We start from the raw sequence: 24,168 nt of genomic DNA, 5'->3' as shown, positions 1-24,168 counted from the left end.
CCGCAGGGCAATTCACAGTAAAGATAAAGTGCTGCTGAACTGATGTGAGACGTGGTTAACATTGTTTTTAGAAGTATTTAATCATAGAATTGAAATATATGTTTTATATAGATGTGTTGCATTATACTATAGTAATACGTGTTAGTTAAAATACTGTTTAAACCAAAGAAAGGAAATGTTTTAGAAGGCAGAGACCCGCTTTATGTAAATCAACTAGGCCTGAAAAGACCAAGTCATTCTCTTTGATCTAAAATGTGCTCGTTAGGGGAAAGTTGTGCTAGGCACTAACTGAGAATCCTTACACATGTTTTATGGTCCGAGATATGCTGGAGGTTGGAATTTGAGGCCAACAGTGTATGTGTCTGTCGCAGGTGCGAGGAGCCCTAATCAGTACTATGATGAACGGTTCCTTTGTTCAAGAGAGCCAGGCGCAGGCCTGGAGGAGTCTTCAGAAATTTTAGGGGGTACTGTCTCGCTGAAGAAGAAGCCTGGGAAGCAAGGTCAACTTTAATGAAGAGTCCCGAGGAGCACCAGTACGGAGTTTGCCGCTCAAAACTGCACCACGTGAGAGGCGTCTACAGGGGCGTTCCTATTGGAAATGTGATTTTGTATTAGGGATAGCACCCCGGGGTGGAGTTAGGGCAGATGATCTGAGAAGCCTTAGAGAGCGGATGGGTAGGCAGATAGAGAACTGAAAGAAACCAACTTGGTTCAGAGACTAGGAGAAGTGTGTGATCTTCTTTGGAAGTCACCACTGCTGACACCTTTTTAGGTAAAGATCTTGTTAAGTAGGGATGTCACTTAGTCTAGTGTAGGGACAGACTAACTTGTATTTTTCTTTTCTGTAAATGACTCTCAAGTTGCAACTCACAGCGATTCTTGCAACACTCATGTTCTTTGAGATATTTTTGATAATTTCCTTTTGCCGATTGAGAATATTCAGAGAGTACCTTTTGTACTAATACCTGTATACCTTTTGAATCTTATTCTGAGATGTTTGTATCTCCAGATACTTTTGACTTTGAATTAAAACTTTTTAACCTTTCCCAGTGGTAAGTGGTTCTTTAGAGTGGTTTAAGTTCCTAATTGACTGACCTAGTAGTAGATTGTCTTTTACTCAATGACAGGTAACAACGATTCAGTCGACATGATTAGGGATCTGGTAAGGTAACTAGAGACCAGAAACCCCGCGTTAACAGTACCGTGTGTCTCGGATACGGTGGCGGTAGGCAGGGGTACTAGCCAGGGCTGCCCTATGTCGCCGCTGCTCTTCGCTCTCGCTATGGAGCCCTTGGCTGCGGCCATGCGACAGCTTCTAACAGATGGCATCCCGCTAGGGGACGAAGTTCATCAGGTGTCCTTGTACGCCGATGGCCTGTTTGTCTTTGTCCGTGACGTGGGCCACATACCGGAGCTGCTGGCCTCACTGCTAAGCCATTTTGCGGATCTCGCGGGGGTCCGAGTGAATGCAGGCAAGTCATGCCTCTATGCATTTGACAGTGCGGTACCCGACCCGGAGTATAGTCTCCACGGCACGCGAGTCCAGTGGCGGACGGACACGTTTAAGTATCTGGGGATCCACATCTACCGCCAACCGACGGACCTGCTGGACGGGAACCTAGGCAGAGCAGTGACGGCGCTCAGAGCCCAAATTGGCTTCTGGTCCACACTTCCTCTGACGCCTACCGACAGAGTGGCTCTCGCCAAGATGGTAATGCTCCCTCGCCTTCTAAATTATTTTGCGAACTTGCCACTGTTCGTACCTGCTCCGTTCTTCTCTAATCTTAATAAGTTGCTCCAAGACTTTGTTTGGGGTGCGTCAAGGCATCGTCTGGCCCTTGGGCAGTTGTTCCTGCCCACTGATAAGAGCGGGCTAGCTGCCCCCTGTTTTGAGCACTACTACCTAGCGGCGCAACTCCAGTGGGTTGCCCGATGGTTGGCAGACAGGGGGAGAGAAGACACAGCCATGAACGTGCCGCCTTACATGCTAGAGTGGGTCACTGCGCTCTTTCACCCATAGGCGGCGCCAACGCGCCCTACCCCGCTGCTGCTGGCAGTGGCATATAAATGCTTCCGTAGGGCATTGTATCTCACACGCTCGGTGTACCCTTATGCACCTGCGGTGCCACTGGAAGGCTCGCCCGGAGGTGGAGGGGTGCTCACGCACTCTGTGCTGGAGCAGTGGCATGAAGTGGACGTCCTGACGCTGGGCGACCTGTACCAGGACGGTGCGCTGATACCCTATGAGACACTAGTTGAGGACGTTGGACTTCCACCCGGGGGTTTCCTCCTACACCAATCTCTCACGGCCCACATGGTGGCTCGGTGGGGAGATGTTGTGGAAGAGCCAGCGCAGCACCTGACGGTGAAATACTTGCATGTCATGGGCAGGGGCAGACACCTAATTAAGTGGTTCGCGGCGTCCCTACGGACGCACACAGAGCTGGACCTCAACCCACTTAGGGGGAAATGGGAGCGGGATATGGGGCGAGAGCTGGCAGACAGAGAATGGGCAAAGATCCTTAAAAGCCCGGTGCGCATCCGTAGAAATATGCGATTTTGCCAAATCCAAGTCTACGTAGTGCATAGGGCTTACCTCACCCCCGACCTCATCAACAGATACTTTCATAGGGCGGATGCCACTTGCCCCAGATGTGAGGAGGTCAACCCGGATCTGCTACATCTTTTGTGGCACTGTCCAGGCCTTGGCACATACTGGAGAGACGTTCATGCACTACTTGCACAATGCACCGGTCGCACCATCCCTTGTAACTGGCCTGAATATCTCTTACATCACTTCAAGAGGTCGCCCAAAGACAAAGCGTCGTCTCGTTTCCTTGATCTGAGGATGGTCACAGCAGTGCGACTCATCACTAGGAGATGGAAAGCGAGGGACTCGCCCAGTGTAAGAGCATGGGTTCTGTCTCTCTCGTCGTGGGCTCGTGCAGAATTGACAGCCATCTGGCGGGAGGAAACAGTGGGGCTTCGTAGGGAGCCTTTGGCTGAGAAATGGGAACACATGCTAAACCGCCTGCAGGCGGCAGGGAGTGCAGTGGACGTGGGGGTCGGCGCGACATTTGGCTGACATACCAGGTGAGAGGGAGGGAGTGCGCAGTGGTGGCCACGCCTGACACATGATTTAGTACATGGTGCGGTAAATAGGTGAGGAAAGATTAGCCAAGGTGATGTGCGTGTCCTGAGCGTATGAGTGGGGAAGGGGGGGTTTGGGTGGATTGGGGGGGGTCAAGAATGGGGGGAGTTTTGTAATGTACTTCGGTGACAGTGTCGCAGTTAGTTGTTCCTGTTACTGTTTTGTTGCATATGATCATTATCAGGATTGGGATGCACATGTAAGGCCTGTTCCCTCGTGCAGAGGGGTGGGGTGTATTGAATCTTAATCACCATTTAAGGACACACCTGGGCGCTCATGATTTTCCTGCAGACTAATTGCATGTATTGCTACGGCGCCTCTAGTCGTGACCTGTTGTCGGTACACTTCTACCCAAGAACGGCCGCTAAGATGCAATGTGTGAGACGGAATGCCTAATGTAAGGTTCATCTTTATAAATCATAATAAAAAGATTTGACAACATTTTTTCTAAAAAAAAGACAAAAGGTACTTTCTCATTTATCAAAATTAAATGCTCAGGTTGCCTTTATCCAAGTAACGCATTGTAATGAAATAGAATCGCTCAAGTTAAAAAGACAATGGGTGGGTCAAGTTGTGTTTTCTCCTTCAGCTAATAATAAAGAGGGTGTTGCGATATTGTTTCATGAGTCATTACATGTACAAATTTTATCTACACAAAGTAATACAGATTGGCGTTGGGTAACGGCTTAGGTTGTCATCCATATTAAAGAGCTAGTTCTTTTGAACATTTATGGCCCAGTCAGACCAGATCCAGAATTTTGGAATTCTATTAAGATTTTACTTTCCTCCATTGACTGTCTGAATATTGTAGTTGCTGGTGACTTTAATCAACGAATAGATCCTTTTTCCGACAGACAATCTAAGTGTAAATTTAATCCAGATAAATCCCACAAAGCCTTTCAATCTGCCATTACCTCGCGTTCATTATATGATGTTTTGAAAACTTGTAACCCAGACTCTCTTAAATGTACTTTTTTTTCAAATGTTCATCAAACTCGTTCTAGAATTGATTACATTTTGGTTGGAAAATCCCTTCTCCCATCTCTTCAGTCGTCAGGGATTGGATCTATTTTTATTTATGATCATACTCCTGTCCTTTCTGTGTTGGACCTATCCTTAAGTTCCCCATAATTTAGTTGTTGGAAATTAAATAACTTTCTATTATCAGATACCCTTTTCGTCACTGAAGCCACTGCTTTTATTAATTAATTTTTTACACTTAATAACCCCTCTGACACCTCTATCTCTAATAATTGGGATGCCTTTAAGGCCTCTTTTCGTGCCTTTACTATTGCATTTGTAGCAAAGAAAAAGAAAATTGCATGAAATTTATTTCTTTATTTATTTATTTAGCGATTTATAGAGCGCCTGGTGACCCGGAGGCATACCCGCGCTGTAGCATTTGTGGAGGCCAGAGGGGAGAGAGGACTTTATTTTGGGAACAGCAGCGTTTTCAATTTTTTCCGGAAAAGGAGATGGCTGGGTTCCTGCCTCAGGGGGCGAGGAAGTGAGTTCCATCCTGAGGATGCTTTTACAGAAAAGCGTCTACCGCCGGTGCGTGCCTTCCTGTATCTGGGGACGTTGGCCAGACGCTCATTGTTCGAGCGTAGGGATCTGGGGGCCTTGTAGGGGGTAACCAGGTCTCTCAGGATAGCAGGGCCGAGACCGTTGAGAAGTTTGTGTGCAGTGCACAGGGCCTTGAATTCTACCCTTTGTCGTATTGGAAGCCAGTGGAGGGCCTTGATCGCTGGTCTGGCTGAGACTCTGGAAGGGAGATTCATAAGGAGCCGGGCAGCTGCGTTTTGCGTACGCTGAAGTTTAGCCATAGTGGCTTCAGGAGCTCCTAGATAGACCGTGTTACTGTAGTCTAGCCGCGCAAGGATCAGGCCTTGGACCAAGAGTTTCCTAGATAGGGGCGGAAGTAGTGGGAGGATCCTGCGGATGGAGCGCATGAGACCAAAACAGGTGCCTGCTGTTTTGGTTGCTTGGGTTTTCAGAGACAGCTCGGGTTCCAGCCAGACTCCTAAGGTCTTAATTACTTGTTTCGGGGTGGGTACTTCCCCGAAGACGTCTGGCCAGACCGAAGAGGGGATGGTGGTCCATTGCTTGCCCAAAAGCATGACTTCTGTCTTTGATCCGTTTAGCTTGAGCGATGACTCGCACATCCAGTGGTGAATTTGTTGGAGGCAGTTCGGCAGATTGTCTGGGTGATTGTCCAGATGTGAGAGTGAGAAGACCAATTGCGTGTCGTCCGCATAGCTCACTATCTTAATCCCGAAGGGGGCGACGACATCCTCGAGGGGGGCCATGTAGGCGTTGAATAAAGTGGGGCTTAGGGATGACCCCTGGGGGACTCCGCTCGCAAGGGGGAGGGAGGCAGAGTGGGAGTTGCCATCCCATACCTGGAACGAGCGCCCTGAAAGGAAGGATTCTATCCATGTGAGCGCCGAACCTGCGAGCCCTGCCACGGCCAGCCGATGGAGTAGGACACGGTGGTTAACCGTGTCGAAGGCTGCGCTGAGGTCCAGGAGGATCACTGCCACTGACCCTCCTGAATCCAGGATGCACCTTGCCTCCTCGATGACAGCGAGAAGGGCGGTATCTGTGCCGTGGCCCGGGCGGAATCCAGTTTGTGACTGCCGCAGAAGGTTGTTTGATTCAAGGAACTGTGACAGTTGCCCATTGACCAGTTTCTCGGCCATTTTGCTGACGCATGGGAGGAGTGAGATTGGCCGGTAGTTCGCCATGTCGGCGGGGTCCAAATGAGGTTTTTTTAGGAGTGCCTTGACTACTGCACTCTTCCAGCTTGGGGGGACAGAGCCTTGAGATAGCGAGATGTTTATCAGCTCCGTGATCGTAGGCACGATGTCAGGGGCTACTGTTTTCAGGAATCTAATGGGGGCAGGATCTAGAGGGGAGCCGCTTTTCATTTTGGCCATGGTTGTGCTTACTTCGTCCAGTGTTACTGCTCTGAAAGCGGTCAGCTGAGGATGCATGATGTTTCCTGAGAGGTTGGAAGATGCATCATTGTCCATGTGGTTCAGCAGGTAGGGATGGGGGAGGGAGACTAGAATACGTGCGATTTTGGAGTTGAAGTAGGTAGCCAATTCGTCACTTCTGTCCGCCGGGGGAGTGATGGATGAGGGGGGAGCTGGTATTTTCAATAGCTCTTTGGCGATGAGAAAGGATTCTCTTGCCGAGTTGGTGGAGTTTTTTATTCTAGTGTCGTAGTGTGAGGCTTTAGTGAGCTTCAGGGTTGATTTGTAGATTCTCACCGACCTCTGATAGGCTTCCTTGCTGGCGTGCAGCCAGTCTTTCCTCCATAGTCGCTCTGCTTTTTTGCAGTCTTTGCGGAGAGTCCGGAGTTCCGGGGTGTACCATGGGGCAGATCCTAATTTCCCGTTTTTATCCTCACGGGTTTTTAAGGGGAGGATAGAGTCGAGTGACATGGAGATCCACTCCCTGAATTTGCTATCTGCGGTGACCGGATCTTCCGAAGGGGTAGGGGTGGTAGAGTTCAGGGTTCTGGCCCATTCCTGTGCGGAGAGTCTGGCCCATGCCCTGTTCCTGGTATAGGTGGTGGGTTTGTGGGTTTCTTGAAGGCTCCTGGTAGGCGGAGAGAGACCATGAAGTGGTCCGTCCACGGGAGGGGTAGGGACTCTTTGGCTTGGAGGGTGGGGATGTTGGTAAACACTGGATCGAGTAAATGACCTTTAGTGTGTGTGGCTCCAGAGTTGATGAGGTGGAGACCGTAGGCAGCCAGTTCTGCAATCAAGTCGACTGCCCCTGTATCTAGCGGGTCATCGAAGTGGATGTTGAGGTCTCCTAGTATCGCGAAGTTAGATGTGGAGTGGGCCTGAGACGCTATGGCTTCTAAGAGAGCGCTGGCAAAAGGGCCAGAGTGGCCAGGGGGACGATAAACTAGGAGGCCGGACAGTGAGCTAGTCGGCGCTAACTGGATGGTAAAATAGAGGCTTTCGGAGTCCAGTATATGAGCGTCGTTGGTTCTGCAAGAGAGGTAGTCCCGGTAGATGATGGCCAGTCCTCCTCCTCTGCCTGAAGGACGAGGTTGGGATTGGATAAGGAAGCCCGGAGGGAGGGCTCGAACAACGTCTGAGTCCGAGTGGTCGGTAAGCCATGTTTCAGAGAGGAACAAAATGTCGATCTTGTTGTCTTCTATTAGGTGATTAATGAACAGCGCGTGCATAGGGAGTGAGCGACAGTTCAGAGTGGCCAGTTTAAGAGCCGAAGGAATGGCGGGTCGACTGTGGAGTTGTAGCTGAACTGGGCAGCAGAGTGTGCAGCTGGTAAATGGTCCGTCAAGATCATGGACATAGTTACATGAGCTATCATTGCTGGGTCTGAGACTGAGGAGGTCCCGACGCGAGAAGCTTACCCTAGGGGAAGCTAGGTCCGGCATTGGTTCTGGCCCTGAGTCCGGCCGTGCGCGGACGGGCGCAGACGGGCTTGCCCTAGGCGCGCCTTTGGCGCGCAAACGGCGCTCCCGCTGCGCACGTCCGCTGCGCTGGTATGGCCGACACATTTGAGGCGTGGGATGTGGGTGGGCCTCGTTGTGGGCGTGTCTACGCCTTCGAGCCGCGATGGCGGTTTGAGGGGTTTCCCTGTATCAGCGCTACGTTCCGCTGTGTCAGGGGGTGTCAGGAGGGCTGCTCGGCGCGTTAGGCAAGCGCGTCTGAAACAAGTGAGTAGGTTTTTAAAAGCAGTGCAAGTGACAAGTACGTTTTAAAACACAGAGCAAAATACAGTCCTCCGGCTTTCCGCCTCAGAGGTAAACAAAAGAATAAAGTGCATCAAAACAAACAAATCACATCATCGCTACATAAGGGGGGAGCAAAATTAAAGCAATGTTGAAATATCCCCAGCAAAGCAAACAATGAATCCCCGCAAAGCTACACAGGGTGAGGATCGCTGGGCTCAGGAACAAAATTATCGGGTCATCAAACTGTACATATTCTCAAGTTGGGTGCATTGTTAAAAACAGTCCAGCGAATCAAATAATCCTAGCACAAATACACAAAGGGAGGTCATGGGCCATAGTGTAGAAAAAAAAGGGGGCTAGGAAGGCAATTGAATAGGAGGTTGTATCGAGGTTGACACAAAAATCACTACAAGATTGGTAGTGTAAGATAACTATAGGGGGGAGGAAAAACCACAAAACATATAAGACATATTGTGACTGGCGCTTGTTAAAAGCATCAAAAGTAAAACCATAAAAGCATATGAGGGGCAGATCGAAAAATTAACAGGACATGTAGGATAAAATAGGTAAAGGGGGACGAAGTTCAGGATTAGGCCACAAGGTGGAGCTCCAGGCTAAAGGAAGGGAGCAGTTTAGAATTCAAAGGAAAAATAGATCAGGAGTGTGACTTGGAGTCCAAGACGGGCAGTGACCTGTTCGAGTATTTAGGACGAGTCAGTACGGGGAGAACAAGTCTGAGTATTTCGTTTGGAGGATGTCCCGGGTGGCGGCCAAGTTAGGGTCAGGCGACCCAAGAGAGAGAAGGTGAGCAGGCACTTGCGTGGAGGGGCTCCTGGGAATGATGGTAGGGTTCACTGGCTGTGGTGGCGGTCTGGAGGTGCGGGGGCCCTTAGTTTCCAATTTGTGCTCACCCGGAAAAAAGTCTGATTACTTTGCTTGTAGAGTGTCCCGGGTGGCGGCCATGTTATGTCAGGCAGCCCTCGAGGGAGAGAGAAAGTGAGGAGGCACTTGCGTGGAGGGGCCCCTGGGGATGATGGTAGGGTTCACTGGTTGAGGTGGCTGTCTGGAGGTGCGGGGGCCTTTAGTTTCCAAATTGTGCTCACCTGGAAAGAGTTCAATTATTTTGCTTGTAGAATGTCCCGGGTGGCGGCCATGTTAGGTCAGGCAACCCTCGGGAGACAGAAAGTAAGCAGGCACTTGCGTGGAGGGGCCCCTGGGAAAGAAGCTAGGCTTCACTGGCTGTGGCGGCGGACTGGAGGTGCGGGGTCCTTAGTGTCCAAAATTGTGCTCACCTGAAACAAGTCCGATTATTTTGCTAGTAGAGTGTCCCGGGTGACGGCCATGTTAGGTCAGGCACCCTCGAGAGCTAGAGAAAGTGAGCAGGCATTTGCGTGGGGGGCCCGTGGGAAAGAAGCTAGGGTTCACTGGCTGTGGCGGCGGACTGGAGGTGCGGGGCCCTTAGTGTCCAAAATTGTGCTCACCTGAAACAAGTCAGATTATTTTGCTAGTAGAGTGTAGGGTGGTGGCCATGTTAGGTCAGGCACCCTCGAGAGCTAGAGAAAGTGAGCAGGCATTTGCGTGGGGGGGCCCTGGGAAAGAAGCTAGGGCTCACTGGTTGTGGTGGTGGACTGGAGGTGCGGGGGCCCTTACTTTCCAGTTTGGGCTCACCTGGAGCTTTATTGAAGCAGTAGTTGTGGGCGGTCGGCCATCTTGGGGGCAGGCGACCCTGCCGGTGAGGAGCGTCGGTACCGGTGAGAGGTCTGTTACCTTCCGCCTCTCGATGATGCCGTTCTGCAGGGATTGGGAGAGGAGGAAGCGTCCCTTTGGAGCCCTTGCCAGCAGGCACCTCCGTACTTCGGTGGAAATCACTCCTGCTGACCCTGGATCATAGGACCGGTGGAGCCGCCATTGGATGGCTGTCCGCTACCTCAGACCCGGTAGGTGAGGGGCACTCACTGTTTGCGAGGGCGTCCCATCTGCAGGGGGTGCGGGGCTGAGCTCAGGCGCAGGGACCAGGCGTGGATCAGACTCGAGTGAGATGGGGTCCGTCTGGTCGGTCACGCTGTCCTTCCCATGGTTATTCAGGATCCCGGGGGAGCCGTCTTCAGTGTGAAGGAAGGGAGGGTTGCAGTGGGGTCGCTCCGGTCGGGGAATGCACAGAAAGTGATCCCTTGATCCGGAGCTCGTCCCATTCACTCCCTCCTTGCGGCCATCTTGAAACCTATCAGTAGTTACTACCACAACTCAAATTATTGGAACATACTTATTTGACTTCTAAATCTCTTTCTGCTCTTCACGAACTGATTAAGGCCAAATCTGAACCTAATAAACTGGCTACAGTTGATGCTTGTAATGTCCTTCTTAAAATTAAATCTAAATATCATGTGGGCCAAAATAAAGCTGGTCGGATGCTGCCCAATTACTTAAAAATTAACCTGAACATAAGAATATTGGACCCATTTTAAATGAATCTACAAACAGCCTAGCATCATCGCACATATATTTCATGAATATTATCAATCATTTTATTCTGATGATACGAATCCCTCTACTCAAAATTTAAATACCTTCTTTTCTGGCCTTCCCACTCCTCCTTCCTTACCTGATGAGTTTGGCTTATTGGAAAGTGATGTTACTCTTCAAGAGATAACTGATGCTATTAAGTCTTTAAAAAAAGATCAAAGGCACCCGGACCGGATGGCCGTTCTGTTGAATTTTATTCCGCTTTTTCTTCTCTTTTTTCTCCCAAACTCTTGGCTCTCTTTAATTCCTTCATTACAGATTCCGAAGCCTCGAGTTCCTTTATGGAAGCCTTGATCGTTCTCATTCCCTAACCTGATAAGGATCACTCCCTTTCTATAAATTATTGACCCATATCATTAATTAATTATAATTGTAAGATATTCGCTAAAATTCTCGCCACTCGCCTTGAGTCTATTAACCCCAATATTGATTCAAACTTATCAAGCTGGTTTTATTAAGGGCAGATTGGCTGCAGATAATGCTCATATGTTTGCTAATGTAATTTCCTTAGGTAAAAAATGTAAATTCCCACTTGCTGCATTGTACTTGGATGCCGAAAAGGCTTTTGATCGAATTATTTGGCAATTCATGTTAAAAACATTTCAATGGATTGGATTTGGTCTTACTTTTATTTCTTATGTTAAATTGTTATACTCTTACCCCCGCGCCAGCATCTTTGTAAATAATTGTTTTTTAAAAAAAAAATCTTTATCTAGGAGTACACGTCAAGGTTGTTCTCTTTCCCCCTTGTTATTTGTTTTATATCTTGAACCCTTCCTTGAGCATATCCGTGTTAACACACATATTACTAGTTTCTCATATAATTCTATCGAAACCAAAATGTCAGCATATGCTGATGATATATTAATATCTATGTCTAACCCTCACACTTCCCTTCCTCCCTTTTTGGAAGAGGTTTAGTTATATTCCAGTATTTCCGGATATAAGTTGAACTTCTCAATAACAGAAGTATTGCCGTGGAATTCCTTATGTCAGCAATACATGTTTGATGATACTAATTTTACTTGGTGTCCTACAAAAATCAAATACCTTGGTATCCGGTTTTCTGCTACTTTGTCTACCACAATTAGACTCACGTTTAATGCACTAATTACCAAAATTCAGTCTCTCCTACTTTCTTGGTCCCCTCTTCATTTGTCCTTATGGGGTAGGTTAGACACCATTAAAAGGATGATTGTTCCCCATATCCTCTATACATTATCTATGCTATCTTTTCGAATCCCTGTTTCATATTTTTCACAAATTAATTTCATCTATACTAAATTTTTATGGACTGAAAAACATCCACGCATTTCTCTTACAAAACTTAAATGCCCCAAATCTGAAGGAGGCTTGCATTTTCCGGATTTTAAAGCCTATCATTATGCATTTTCGATTAAACAATGTTTTGCCCTCTCCTATGAATTTGCTGATATCCCTATACCCAGATGAGATGTTTTTGATTGCTCCTTATTAAAGGATTTTTCTTTTTGTAATGTCATTTACATGTCTAACTGTACTTTCATATCAAATAATCCTATTTTAAAATATTCCCAAAACCTAATATATAACATACTCGTTGATGGTCTAGACCTGTTGCAATGTTTTTTATCCTCTACTATCTGGTATAATGAATACATCAAATACAAAAGTAAATAATTCTACTCCAAACATTGGAAGGAAAAGGGAATTATTGTTGTTCATCAATTAATTCACCAAAATTCTGTTCTTCCCTTCCCTGATTTACAATTGTGATATCATTTACCTGTCACTTTTCTCCATGAATATACTTTAATTTCAACACATTGCAGTCCCACTTAGTTTCTTTTGATCTCTCCAATGTTTCCACTTCACATATTCCACCTACACCGCTATTTATTATTTCTCAAGAGCACAAACCTAAAGCCGCACATATTAATAAGTTATTGTCTTTACGGGTTACTGAAAGACCTAAATCCCCAACAGAGTTAGCTTGGGAAACAGACTTATCCTTCTCAATATCTGTCTCTGTTTGGGATAAATTATGGTCTAAGTTATTAAAAATTTCTGCTGCTGCTCGTATAACTCAATCTCTCTATTTTATTTACAAACGGAGCAGTTATTACCCCTGTTTGTATATCCAAGTGTTTCCCTTCCTCTTCACCCTTGTGCTGGTCTTGTTTTCAATTCACTGGCACTTGAGTCATCAAATTTATGAATGTTCCAATGTATTGACCTTTTAGCATTCTATTTGGTCTACATGCATGAAAATCTTTAAATGGGATATTACGTTATCATTGCAAAATGTTGTTCTAGGTTCATCCTCACCGGACTTAGATGATTTTACTCCTATATCTTTATTTTTCGACATATTTTTTGCATTATCTTTCAAAGTTATTTGTCATGTTGAAACGATACTTCAAAGTTATCCTCATTGACTTGGTGGAATTTTACTTGAGATGAACACAGAATTGCTACTGTCTCCTCTTCTATTTTATCTCAGAAAATTAGATCGGACCTTCTTTGGTTACCTTTTACATCTTATCTTGCTACACATGCACCTTTATTTTAAACTACTTCTCCTTCTTAATTCCATATTTCACTCCATGCATTAGTGTGCTCAAGGCTTATTTAAACTGTAATGTGACCATGATCTCTACCCCTAAAAAGCCCAGTGAGCAGGTATCGCTATACAGTATTTCAAAATGGTTATTATGATATTCTGATACATGTTTATAATTGTAGATTGTAAGAATTAGATGTGAGATATGCAAGAAATCACCAACTCTGACAACATTTTGAAACACTGATCAATTTATTCAACTGTAAATAGTATGGAAAAAATTAACCATGTTGTTTATAGCTGAGGGGTTTCCTGCCACTTTAAGTTATCCAGAGTTTGCTAAGAAAGCACAGTTTTAGAAGATGATATATGGGTTAATGGGTCTTCCCCTAAACTTCAACGCACTCTGCTTCACAATTATTCATTTTAAAATTAGCACAGGCATTAAAGCCCATAACAGGAGAATGCCCTGTGATCTTAGCCCCAATAGCTACTTACATATCAAGGGTTTTCAAAAGCCTCATAGATAATATTAGAACATTTTCTCAACCCAAGTACTTTTTCAAAGTAGTGCAGGCCCTGATTTGTTGTGAATTGTTTATGTAATTCAATCGCCCTGACCACATCCCATTAGTTCCAAGGAACGCTGTTCTACACCCAGCTGCCAGACTAAAAGCCAGTCTCAGAAAGTTATCCACATTTCTCCTATCTTAAAGACCCTTAACTGTCTTACTTTCAAATATTATAAATTAACATTTGCCTATATCTCCAATGAAGCTCTGCACTTTCAACACCCGGACTTGTGTACCCAATTTATTTTAATCTCAGAAGGTTGCAACACTGCAATTGCGTGGAGCACACTGTGCTTCTCTAAAAAAAAACATCTGTTTAAACTGTACCCAGGCTAGCTCTAACCTACTTTCTACAATTTACTCCAATGAAGTCCAACCACCGTTCAAAAACTCTGCATGTGTTTCTCTATTTACCCTCTCTTCTCTTTAATTTTTCTGATTTCCCATTTTCCACAGTCTACATCCTTCTTGTCTTCCAAGTTTTTGCTATTTTTTTGTGAGAAAATACATTTATTTGAGTGGTCCACATTCTTCGGTTATTTCTTTCTGCTTTTTTTCTACTTTGTACACTGCACGAATGCTACTTAGACCCATTGTAAATATGCTCTTTCCTTACAATATAATGTGAAATTTGCTACGCTGAAGTAGCTTATGTGGCATAGAAGGAAAAACACAGTTACTGGCTGCAGGAGAAGCACTAGTGGCATAGATGGTAAAAGAAACACATGTACTATAATGCACATTTACACCATCATCAGATGTGACTGGAAAACCTTGGGTTAAGGGCCATAATTGTAGCCTGATCTGCAGCAGCAAAATCAATGCAGTAACACAAGTCAGAAAAGAGCAATTTAGCAGGTATGAATCCTGCTTTTACTCAATAGCTAAGTCGCCAATAACTGTGCGTTAGTATCCACAAGGCTGGATGCTTAATTTATAAAAGAGAGTCAATTGAACTATCAAGAAAATAATATCCTTACAGTGACCAACAGCAAAGTGTTTTTTCACTATAAATATAAGTTACGCTTTTCCTTAAGGGGCGCCTAGTTGTAATTAAATATTAATTTACCTTTAGGCCAGGAACCAGCTAGAAAATGCATTCAAAGTATATTTCTAAGGTTTATCAAAAACTATTTACCAATGGTGAAGGTCGATGTTTTATAGATATTTTGGCATGGTAATTTTGCAAAGTCATTCTTTCTGCTGTTTCAACGCTTTAGCTGCATCTAATTCTGTTCTGATGGACTTCCCTCCTGACTACAATTAAGCCTTTATGAGTTATGAAAAGACTTCTTCACCACCTGGCAACATAGCTGCTTCTATGTTGTAAGTAAGCCTTCACCACCATCCTTGGAATAATAATGTTGAAAGTGGACAAGAACACAGATGCCATCACCTGACCCTCTTCACTTATTGAACATAGACACTGGTTAATATGAAGGAGGCCTTTGAACAGGTGATCTCTCTCAGGGATTTGGTTCTGCTCCCAGGAATCTTGTTTCCAGTATCAACGGGTGGGGCCTGCTTTCCATGGGGCAGGTTCTGGGAGGGGGTATGACAGATCTTAACACAAGAGCCAAGGGGGTCGATTCCGATTTGGGAAAAAAACCATCCGTACGATTTGTATCCGGAGCCCTCTCCGTACGAATCGTACCCGTCTGTCCGAGTCGCGAAGTACGATCCGTATTCCGTGAATCCGTACGAATCGTCACGATCCGTAAGTATTGCAAGGCTGAAACCGTGAACCGTACGACTCGTACACATACCGTACGACTCGTACACATGCCGTATGACCAGACGAGTACGATCCGGACCGGGGTATGAGGACGCGATTCGTACGGTCCACGTCAGGTAAGGGCGAATCGTACGGAAAAGAACACAAACACATACACACCGTACGGTCCGTACCCCCCATGATCGCAGGGGTACACACCGTACCCCTGCGATCATGGGGTGTACGAGCCGTACCCCCATTGTATGATCGGTGTATGAGCCGTACCCCATGTCCGATGGGTGTACGAGCCGTACCCCCATCGTACAATGGGGGTACGGCTCATACACCGATCGTACAATGGGGATACGGCTCGTACACCCCATGATCGCAGGGGTATGGTGCGTACCCTTGTGATCATGGGGGTACCCATCGTACCCGGGGGGGGCCGTTCCGTACCTGTTTTGGTGAAAACTCTGCTTTTACAGCTGTTTTCAGCTCCCTTAGAAAAAGGGTCATACGGTGCGTACCCGACATGTATCGTACTTGCTGGGTCGTAAAAACCAGCCGCGAACCGTACAGATGTCGCATTCAGCGGGTTCTGAGGGAGAATCGTACGGAGATTAGAGTTGTACGGTGTCCTGTACGACTCATACGGAGTACGGCTCCTGGTACGAATCAAACGGCTATTCAGAGCGGTTTTTCCCGAATCGGAATCGACCCCAAAGAGTTAGTTTGCAGACAAGTAAACAGGAACTCCTGCAAACATGGGATGGCTGATCTATGGGAATACTGTATGGACTGGATCAGTAAATGTTATCAGTTGATCAGCAGCTTACATGAAAAAAATAGCAATCTGTAGTCAGTGCATGAGAACAGATCCAGAGCTAGTGAATACTCAAAATAAGTAACATTCTAACTGTGCCTGGCAGTGAAGAGGAATTAGGGGTATCTTTTTCTCCATTTGTTCCCAGGGACTGAAAGTGTTCTCCAAAGGTCAATTTGCTGGGCACAAGTGTTGCTTTGTGACCAAATTTTTTTTTTATAAGATTATGAATTAGCTTTTTTTTGTTCTCTGGAGGATGAGGACAAGACACCAAAACTCGGAAAAGGGTTCCTCTTCACTGCCATCCTTGTCATTTTACCCTGCTCCATCATGCTCAGCTTGAAATTGCACCTAAATTCTGATACAGAAATGGACTGTAATTGGTGTTTTGTGTTTTCTTGGCTTTTTTTCCTTAACTTGTTTTTAATAATCACAGTTTGGGTGCCCATAATCTTATTTTTGCAATGTTTGTATCATCATGTTTAATAAATGTGCCTCAGCGTTTCTAAATTGTTTTTGGAATCTTATTCGGTTCCTTCGATTTTAAAGTTATTTGGTGCTGTTTGAACTTTTTACCATTTCTCTGGGAAAAAACATACTGCTTGTGCCCTAGCTACCATGGATTGGACAAGGGTTTCTCAGAAAACTGTTTTGTGGTACAGCAAGATATAATCCTATTATGTTTGAGGGGTCCCTTCTCTGAAATAATAATTCAAAATCTAACTTTTTGATTCTATTTAATGGATTAAACATATTGCTTTGCTCTTCTCCAACACCTTCAGGTAGAATGGCACTTCATAAAATGAAAATAAATACATTTTCTTCTCTCCACATATATGAGCATTGCATCCTAGCTATCATTATAAAACAATATTTAAAAAGGGATCTTGATCTGTTACTTTTATCATTTTAAACAGCTTTCCTAAATGTTTTATATGTAGTATTATTTATATATTGAGTTATATGAAAAGCAGTCAAATGCCTCTGGGTTCTGGTGGGCTATTAACATATTAAATACATTGCAAAGTGGGGTTAGATGGAATTATTGGTGAGAATAATGTGAGCCATTTTCCTCTTTGCCTTCCTGCATGGCCTTCAGATGAATAAAGGAACTTAGGGAACTATTGAATTGCACTAAAGTGATCTATTTCATCAGTCTACCACCTTGGAGACACAATTCCATTTAAGTGATGTAATTTGAGATGTCATCAGTGATGTATATGTAAGGTCATAAGTAGTGCATTGGGGGGTCTTAAGTTATAGTTAGCTCAGGTAGCCATAACTTCTAAATTTCGATCGTTTTGTATGAGTGAAATCTGAGCCTAAGTATTACGTCCCTGTGACCTTTGTTTTTTTCAGTGAATTTATAAGATTTTTTACATTCTATTTCCTAACTATAATGTCCCTGTAACCTTTGTTTTTTTTGGTTAATTTTCACAGTTTTTTAATGTTATTTCCTAACTATAACATCCCTGTGAACTTAGAGACTGAGTTTTCTGTTTAGCCCAGACCTGAATCAGACTACTGGCAAGCCACATCATGCAGTCTTCTACATGCCGTACTTTATTCTCTCAGTGATTAGTACACACATCAATTGCCCTAGGGAATGATGACTATTTTCTCAAGAACAGCTGCATCAGTGTCTCTACCATGGGCCTGCTATATATTTATCCCCATTTTGGACCATCTTCAACAGTAGTTCAACCAATGATCATTACAGGAGATGCATAAGTTGTACCATGCTCTACAACAATTAGTAGCCCATGCCTCACTGGTATCAGTGGCTCCTCATATTACATGCATCCATGGCCCCAAAGAAAGATGATCAACATCTCAGGAACTGCTGCAACAGGGTCCCAATTCTGAACCCGCTGCATCAGTAGTACCACCAAGGACTACTGCAGTAGCTTCATTCTTGTTGCTTGATTGTACAAGCAATCATTAGTAGCCACTTGCAGCACATGTATCAGTGTTTTTTTAGAGTACATGCATCAGTAACTCCTTATATTGCATGCATCCGTGGATCTTCATATTAAGTACATCCACAATTTCAAACAGTAGTCAATAAGTACAGAAGATCAATAAACGCTACTGTTACACTTCTGCAAAATAAAAGTAAAGTAATGCGCCAGATAATAAGAATTAACATCTTTCTAAAAAAAAACAACTAAAGTGTGGCAAATAAGTACAAGAAATAAAATTACCATAAAGGCACTGTTAGGCAAAAAATAATTTGAATATTTTTTAGATCTGGCATGACACATAGCTGAAACCACAACAAATTACACTGTAGCACTTGCCCAGCATTTGTACAGTGTCATCCCAGCCTAAGCAAATTGCTAATTGTAATTGAATATCTTGTTCAAGCTCTCTTTCATCCTCTCATTTCTTCTCTCCTCCCTTTCACCTGTGTATCTTTGGCGCAATGGCACACTTGATTCAGCTCTCGGAAACCTTCTTCAAGCATGTGGAAGTTTTGGTCTCTCCCAATTGGTCTCTAAGGCCACCCACAAAGCAGGCCACCTCTTGGACCTGGTCTTTGCGGTACCAGACCTGGTGGTTATGGGGGACACTCTGCCAATGGACTGGACAGACCACTCTTTAGTTAAATTCTTTCTTTTTAAGAAGTTGGACCTACACAAGGCACCTGTCCCGACCAGGGAAATTAAGTGTAGAGACTGGAAGGCTCTCTCACGACTACATCCTTCTGGTGAATTGTTCCACCTGGACTCACTCTTCGATGTGAGCAAATGCGCTGATGAAAACTACAACTCTTTTTACAACAGCATCTCATTGGTTGTTGACACCCTGGCTCCTCTAAAAACTCAGTTCTTTAGGGGTAAAGACTCTGACCCATGGTTTAACGACGATCTAAAAACTCTAAAACTTGGTTGTAAACAAGCTGAGAGAAAGTGGAGACGTGACTACAATGAAATCTCCAAAGAAATGTGGAAAACTAAGACTCTTGCTTATAAAAAATCTCATTAAAAAATCTAAAGCTGACTATTACTCCTCTATGATCTGTAACACCGCCAACAACTCTAGGAGCATTTTTAACATCTTAAATAGCGTCACCAACCCGGAGTCATGCAGGAATGTGATTGTCCCGTCCCAAGATCTCTGCGACCATCTTGCCACATTCTTTAAGGAGAAAATAGAACTGATCCTTAAAGACTTGGACACTCCTCTTGACACTGACTCCCCTTCTGACCTTGGTCCCGTTCCCCCGGTTGACCCACTTCCTGAGTCGGCTTTGGCTCTGGACAAGTCATTGTGCAGGCTCCTGCCGCTTACATTTGATAACTTTTCCAAGGTTGCTAGAGGGATTGTTTCCGGCTCTCCTTTGGACCCGGTTCCTCCCAAAATTTGGAAGGAATTTGAAGATGAGTTCTTCCCGCCACTCCATCTTATCTGCAATCAATCCCTGGTGACTGGCACCATCCCTGCTCACTGGAAACGGGCGTGAGTCTCCCCCTTGTTAAAAAAACCCTCCTTGGATCCTGACTGCTCCAAAAACTATCGGCCTATCTCACTGCTGCAGTTCCCCGCCAAGATAGTCGAGCGGGTGGTCAGTAACATTCTCTCCACCCACCTGGAACATCATCTTTTACTTGACGAGGACCAATTCGGCTTTCGGCCTGCCCATGGAACCGAAACAGCCCTCATCACCGCTATGGACGAACTTCAAAGGCGTGCAGACAGAAGACAGGCATCATTTTTGATCCTGCTCGATATGTCTGCCGCCTTTGACACAGTAAACCACAAGATATTACTGAGGCGGCTGTTTGAGGCAGGATTGAGAGACTCGGCACTGCAATGGTTCCACTCTTTTTTGCAGGATAGGCAGCAGGCAGTTTCTTTGCCTCCTTTCCAATCATCCTTTTCCCCGGTACTGCACGGAGATCCTCAGGGCTCTGCTATCAGCCCAATCCTTTTTAATGTATATCTCAGGCTGCTAATCTCGCTTATTAAAGGATTCGGCATCAGAATTGTTAATTATGCCGATGACACGCAGATGATCCCCTCCTTGGAAGGAGAGGACTCTATCTCTGTGGAGGTTTTACACAATTGTCTACGGAACACGTCAAGATGGTTAAAGGCTAATTCACTTCAGTTTAATGTCGGGAAAACCGAAGTGCTTTTCAGCGCTGGAACGAGGATCCCTCGCCCATTCCCTCACAACTTCTGGCCCCCGGAAACAGGCTCCAATGTACGGCCTGCGGACTCTGTCCGCAACCTAGGGGTCATGTTGAACCATGGGCTCAGCATGGATACCCATGTGCAGAAAACATCGGCTTGTTGCCTTGCCATCCTTCGCTCACTAAGGAAGGTTCTGCCCCTTTTACCTACCCATGCCCGCGCCCAAGTGGTTAGATGTACCATCCTGAGCAGGCTGGACTATTGTAATCCCCTCCTGCTCGGGTCCCCTGAGTATCTACTGGATAGGCTCCAACGGGTCCAATCTGCGGCTGCTAAATTGGCTTTGGGGCTGCCGAGAAGACCTCATAGACCATCTGCCCTGGCAAAACTACACTGGCTTCCTCTTAGACAGAGGATCCAATTTAAGGCCCTCTGTATAGTTTTTAGGGCTCTCCACAGGTGCGGTCCAGCCCCTCTAAGATCCAAGTTTGTTTGGTATGCCCCTACCAGACATCTTCGTTCATCTGATGCTAAACTGGTAGTTGTTCCTAGATTTAGGAAGGTCAGAGCTGGAGGTAGATCCTTCGAGGTGGCTGCCGCCAGACTCTGGAACATTCTCCCCATCGAGATTAGGTCCATTAATGAACTCTTGCAGTTTGGAAAAAAGGTGAAAACTTGGCTTTTCCCTTGCTAGTCTTCTCCCCCGGTACCTGTTTTTTGCTCCTCTCTGGTTTCTGTCAGCGCCAGGATGCCTGCAATGGTGACAGCTGCGCTTTATAAATTCTTAAAATAAATAATAAATAAATAGCCCAACTCCCTCCATTTTCCTTTTCTATTACTTCTCTTATTTCCTTTCTCATTGATTTTATTTTACAATCCTTTAACTCTTGCCATCTTCTTCACTCGTCGTTAGAATCTTTATTCCCTTTTTTCATTTCACTCTCCCTCTCTTCTTGTTTCTTTTCTCCTTGTTTCACTGTTCTCGTCTATTTATGTCATGCTTCCTTCATTAATTCACCAGGGAGGCCTGTTTATTGCACTTTCCACCCTGCACCGGTGCAATCAGGGTTAAGGTACTTATAGGTTGACACACCCACAGCTCTGCAGCTTTTTTCTGGGCATGATTCCCACTTCTGTTCATAACAGTTGCTGTGGTTGGATGCTGCTGATGTGGGGAACAGGGGTGTGTTAAATGTCTTGACATAACTTTCACCTTTGACCCCCATAGTGCTCAGATACAGAAGCACGAGCAGGCAGTGGCATAGTTGGGAAAACACTGGCCTCCAACAAACTGTGGGATAGTAATCCCAGCTGTCTCCCTTTCTGTGAAGTCAGTCATTCACTCAAAGGATCTTTATCAGTTCAATATTGATAATAAAAGCGCAAAAAATGAATATAAATACATACAATAGAAAAATTCCTCTTATGAAAATACTAACATACCAATAAATTATGTGCAAATGACAAATAGTAATGCACAGTTAAAAATAAGGATACAATACAGAATAAAAGACCTGGCCAACAAATACCTGACCTTAGAAAACCTTACAAAGTAGGTACGTTTTGCAATCAGAAATTAGTCTGAACCAGTCTGAAGTACATTGTATTTCATCTAATACAATTAAACATATTAAGAAACCCTAATCAATAGTTAATGTTTTCCTGAGTCTAATGGTTCCAGAGAGAAAATTTAAAATACCAAAACACTCTCATGATGAGCCGAGTAGTTGGAGAAACAACATGGCAGGTCTTACTTGCGAAAAGTTGTTGACTTTAAGTAGGGGGACTATACGTTTTATTTTTGGGCTACAATAATGATCACAAAAGAATACAAAGTGCATCATATTCTGGTCTGAGAAATTATCACAGGGACATAGGCTAAGATCTTCAAGTTTACAAAAACCCTTTGGGGCGACTAAGAACCAGTGAAAGGTATTGAACCTAAACCTTGTCAGTAAGGAGTAATTATAGGTGTTACTAACAACTGACAGATAAAGTTCCTACTTGAGACAGGTTTTCAATAAAATATACTGCTTTACAGTTGGTTTAATGAGTTCCTTCCTCTGTCTTTCATTTTGCCTGGAATCAGATTTTTACTGCCTCTATCTCCATGAGTCGGAGGGGTCTAAGGTTAGCAAATAAATACAGGCATTGCACACTCAACAGTGTTTCGTTGACGTATTTTAACCATGAGATATATAAGACCCAATCCAATGCTCTACAATCCTCAATAATTAACTGGTTTAAGACAAGGGCAGGGCGCAACTAGAGTCTCAGCCAACAAGTGATAGGTGCCAGTGCAATGAGGTCAGAGATATAGCTCATATAACATGAATGAGGGAGTGCTATTTGGAACTGCAAGCAGATGGTGTGTAAAATTATTTTTGACCACTTAGAGTTCACCCCTATGTTTGTACCGCCAGATATTACTCCCATATGTTACCTTCAGTAAAGCAGATACCGGTTTAGCCCCCAGTCTACTTGCAAAATCCATGGTGGTGCCTACAGCCCTCAATAATATGTTCTTTTTTAGGGAGTTTTTATTATTATTATTAATTATTATTAAATTAAATTTGTAAGGCGCACAGCTACCCGGAGGGTTCCCAGCAGCACTGGACCAAATGCAACAGAGAGGACCACATCTACTGGTTAAATAGCCAGGTTTTGAGGCCTTTGCGGAAGATCTTATGGCTGATTTCATGACTGAGTGATGTGGGTAGCAAGTTCCACAGTACAGGGGCCAGATAGGAAAACGACCGCCGCCCATGTGTGACAGTTTAAACCTAGGTACTAGAAATTTGGCTTCCGATGAAGAACAGAGCAAATGTGTCCGGAGATAAGACTGGTCTAAGGAGCATAGATGAAGGGGTGCTATGCCCTGTTTGATCTTGTGCATATAGCATAGGGCCTTAAATTTGGTCCTCTATCCTGAGCCAGTGGAGATCACGGAGAGCACCTGAGATGGAAGATGATTTAGGCACATGGGAAAGCAGTCTAGCTGCCAAGTTCTGAACCACTTGTAATTTGCGAACTACCTCCTTGTTTTCTCCTAGATACAGGACGTTACCATAGTCCAGCCTCGACATGATCAAGGCTTGGATCACGGTTCTTTGAGTGGGAACAGGCAACATCCAAAGTATTTTACGGAGCCATTTTAAGATGCTGAAGCAAGTTGATGCAATCTTGACTACTTGCTGTCTAATAGACAGCTGATCGTCGATCAACACGCCTAAATTGCGTTCAGTTTGCAACGGTTAGGGTAGTTCGCCCATTTCTGGCGGCCAATGATGAGGAGATCTTTATTTTTCCCCAAGAGCAGAACCTCAGTCTTTCCACCATTTAGCTTTAGCCAGTTTGAGTGCATCCAGCTAGCTATTGTATGCAGCCCTACCTGTAGAGATGACACAGTGGAGGGTTCATTGGAGGAAAGAGAGAATAGAAGCTGGGTGTCATCTGCAGAGAAGATAGACAACCCAGCTTCTTCCGCAATGGTAGCTAGAGGGCTGTCCTAAAGATTAAATAACACAGGGCTAAGAATCGAGCCCTGTGGTACTCCATATGGAGATGCATAGGTCTTAGTGCTGGCAGTGGTGGAAAAAACCTGAAAGTTCCTTCCAGTGAGAACGTTTTTAATCCAATCCAGAGCTGAGCCAACTATCCCAATGGACTGGAGTACCTTTAAAAGAGCTAAGTGGGACACCGTATCAAAAGCGGCACTCAAATCCAATAAAATGAGTGCCACCGTTTCCCCTTTGTCCAGATGCTGACGGAGTGTTTCTGTAACTCCTAGGAGTGTTGACTCTGTGGAGTACCCAGCTCTAAAGCCTGATTGAAACACATGTAAAATTTTATGGGATTCCACAAACTGTGAGAGTTGTTTGTTCACATGTTTTTCCAGGATGTTAGAAAAAGCGGGGAGCAGGGAGATCGGGCAGAAGTTTGAAGGTGCGGCAGGGTCATCATTCATTTTTTTCAGAAAAGGG

Source organism: Lissotriton helveticus, chromosome 12, assembly GCF_964261635.1.
Source record: "Lissotriton helveticus chromosome 12, aLisHel1.1, whole genome shotgun sequence".
In the NCBI taxonomy this organism is placed as follows: Eukaryota; Metazoa; Chordata; class Amphibia; order Caudata; family Salamandridae; genus Lissotriton; species Lissotriton helveticus.
Note: the sequence above shows the minus strand (reverse complement) of the source record.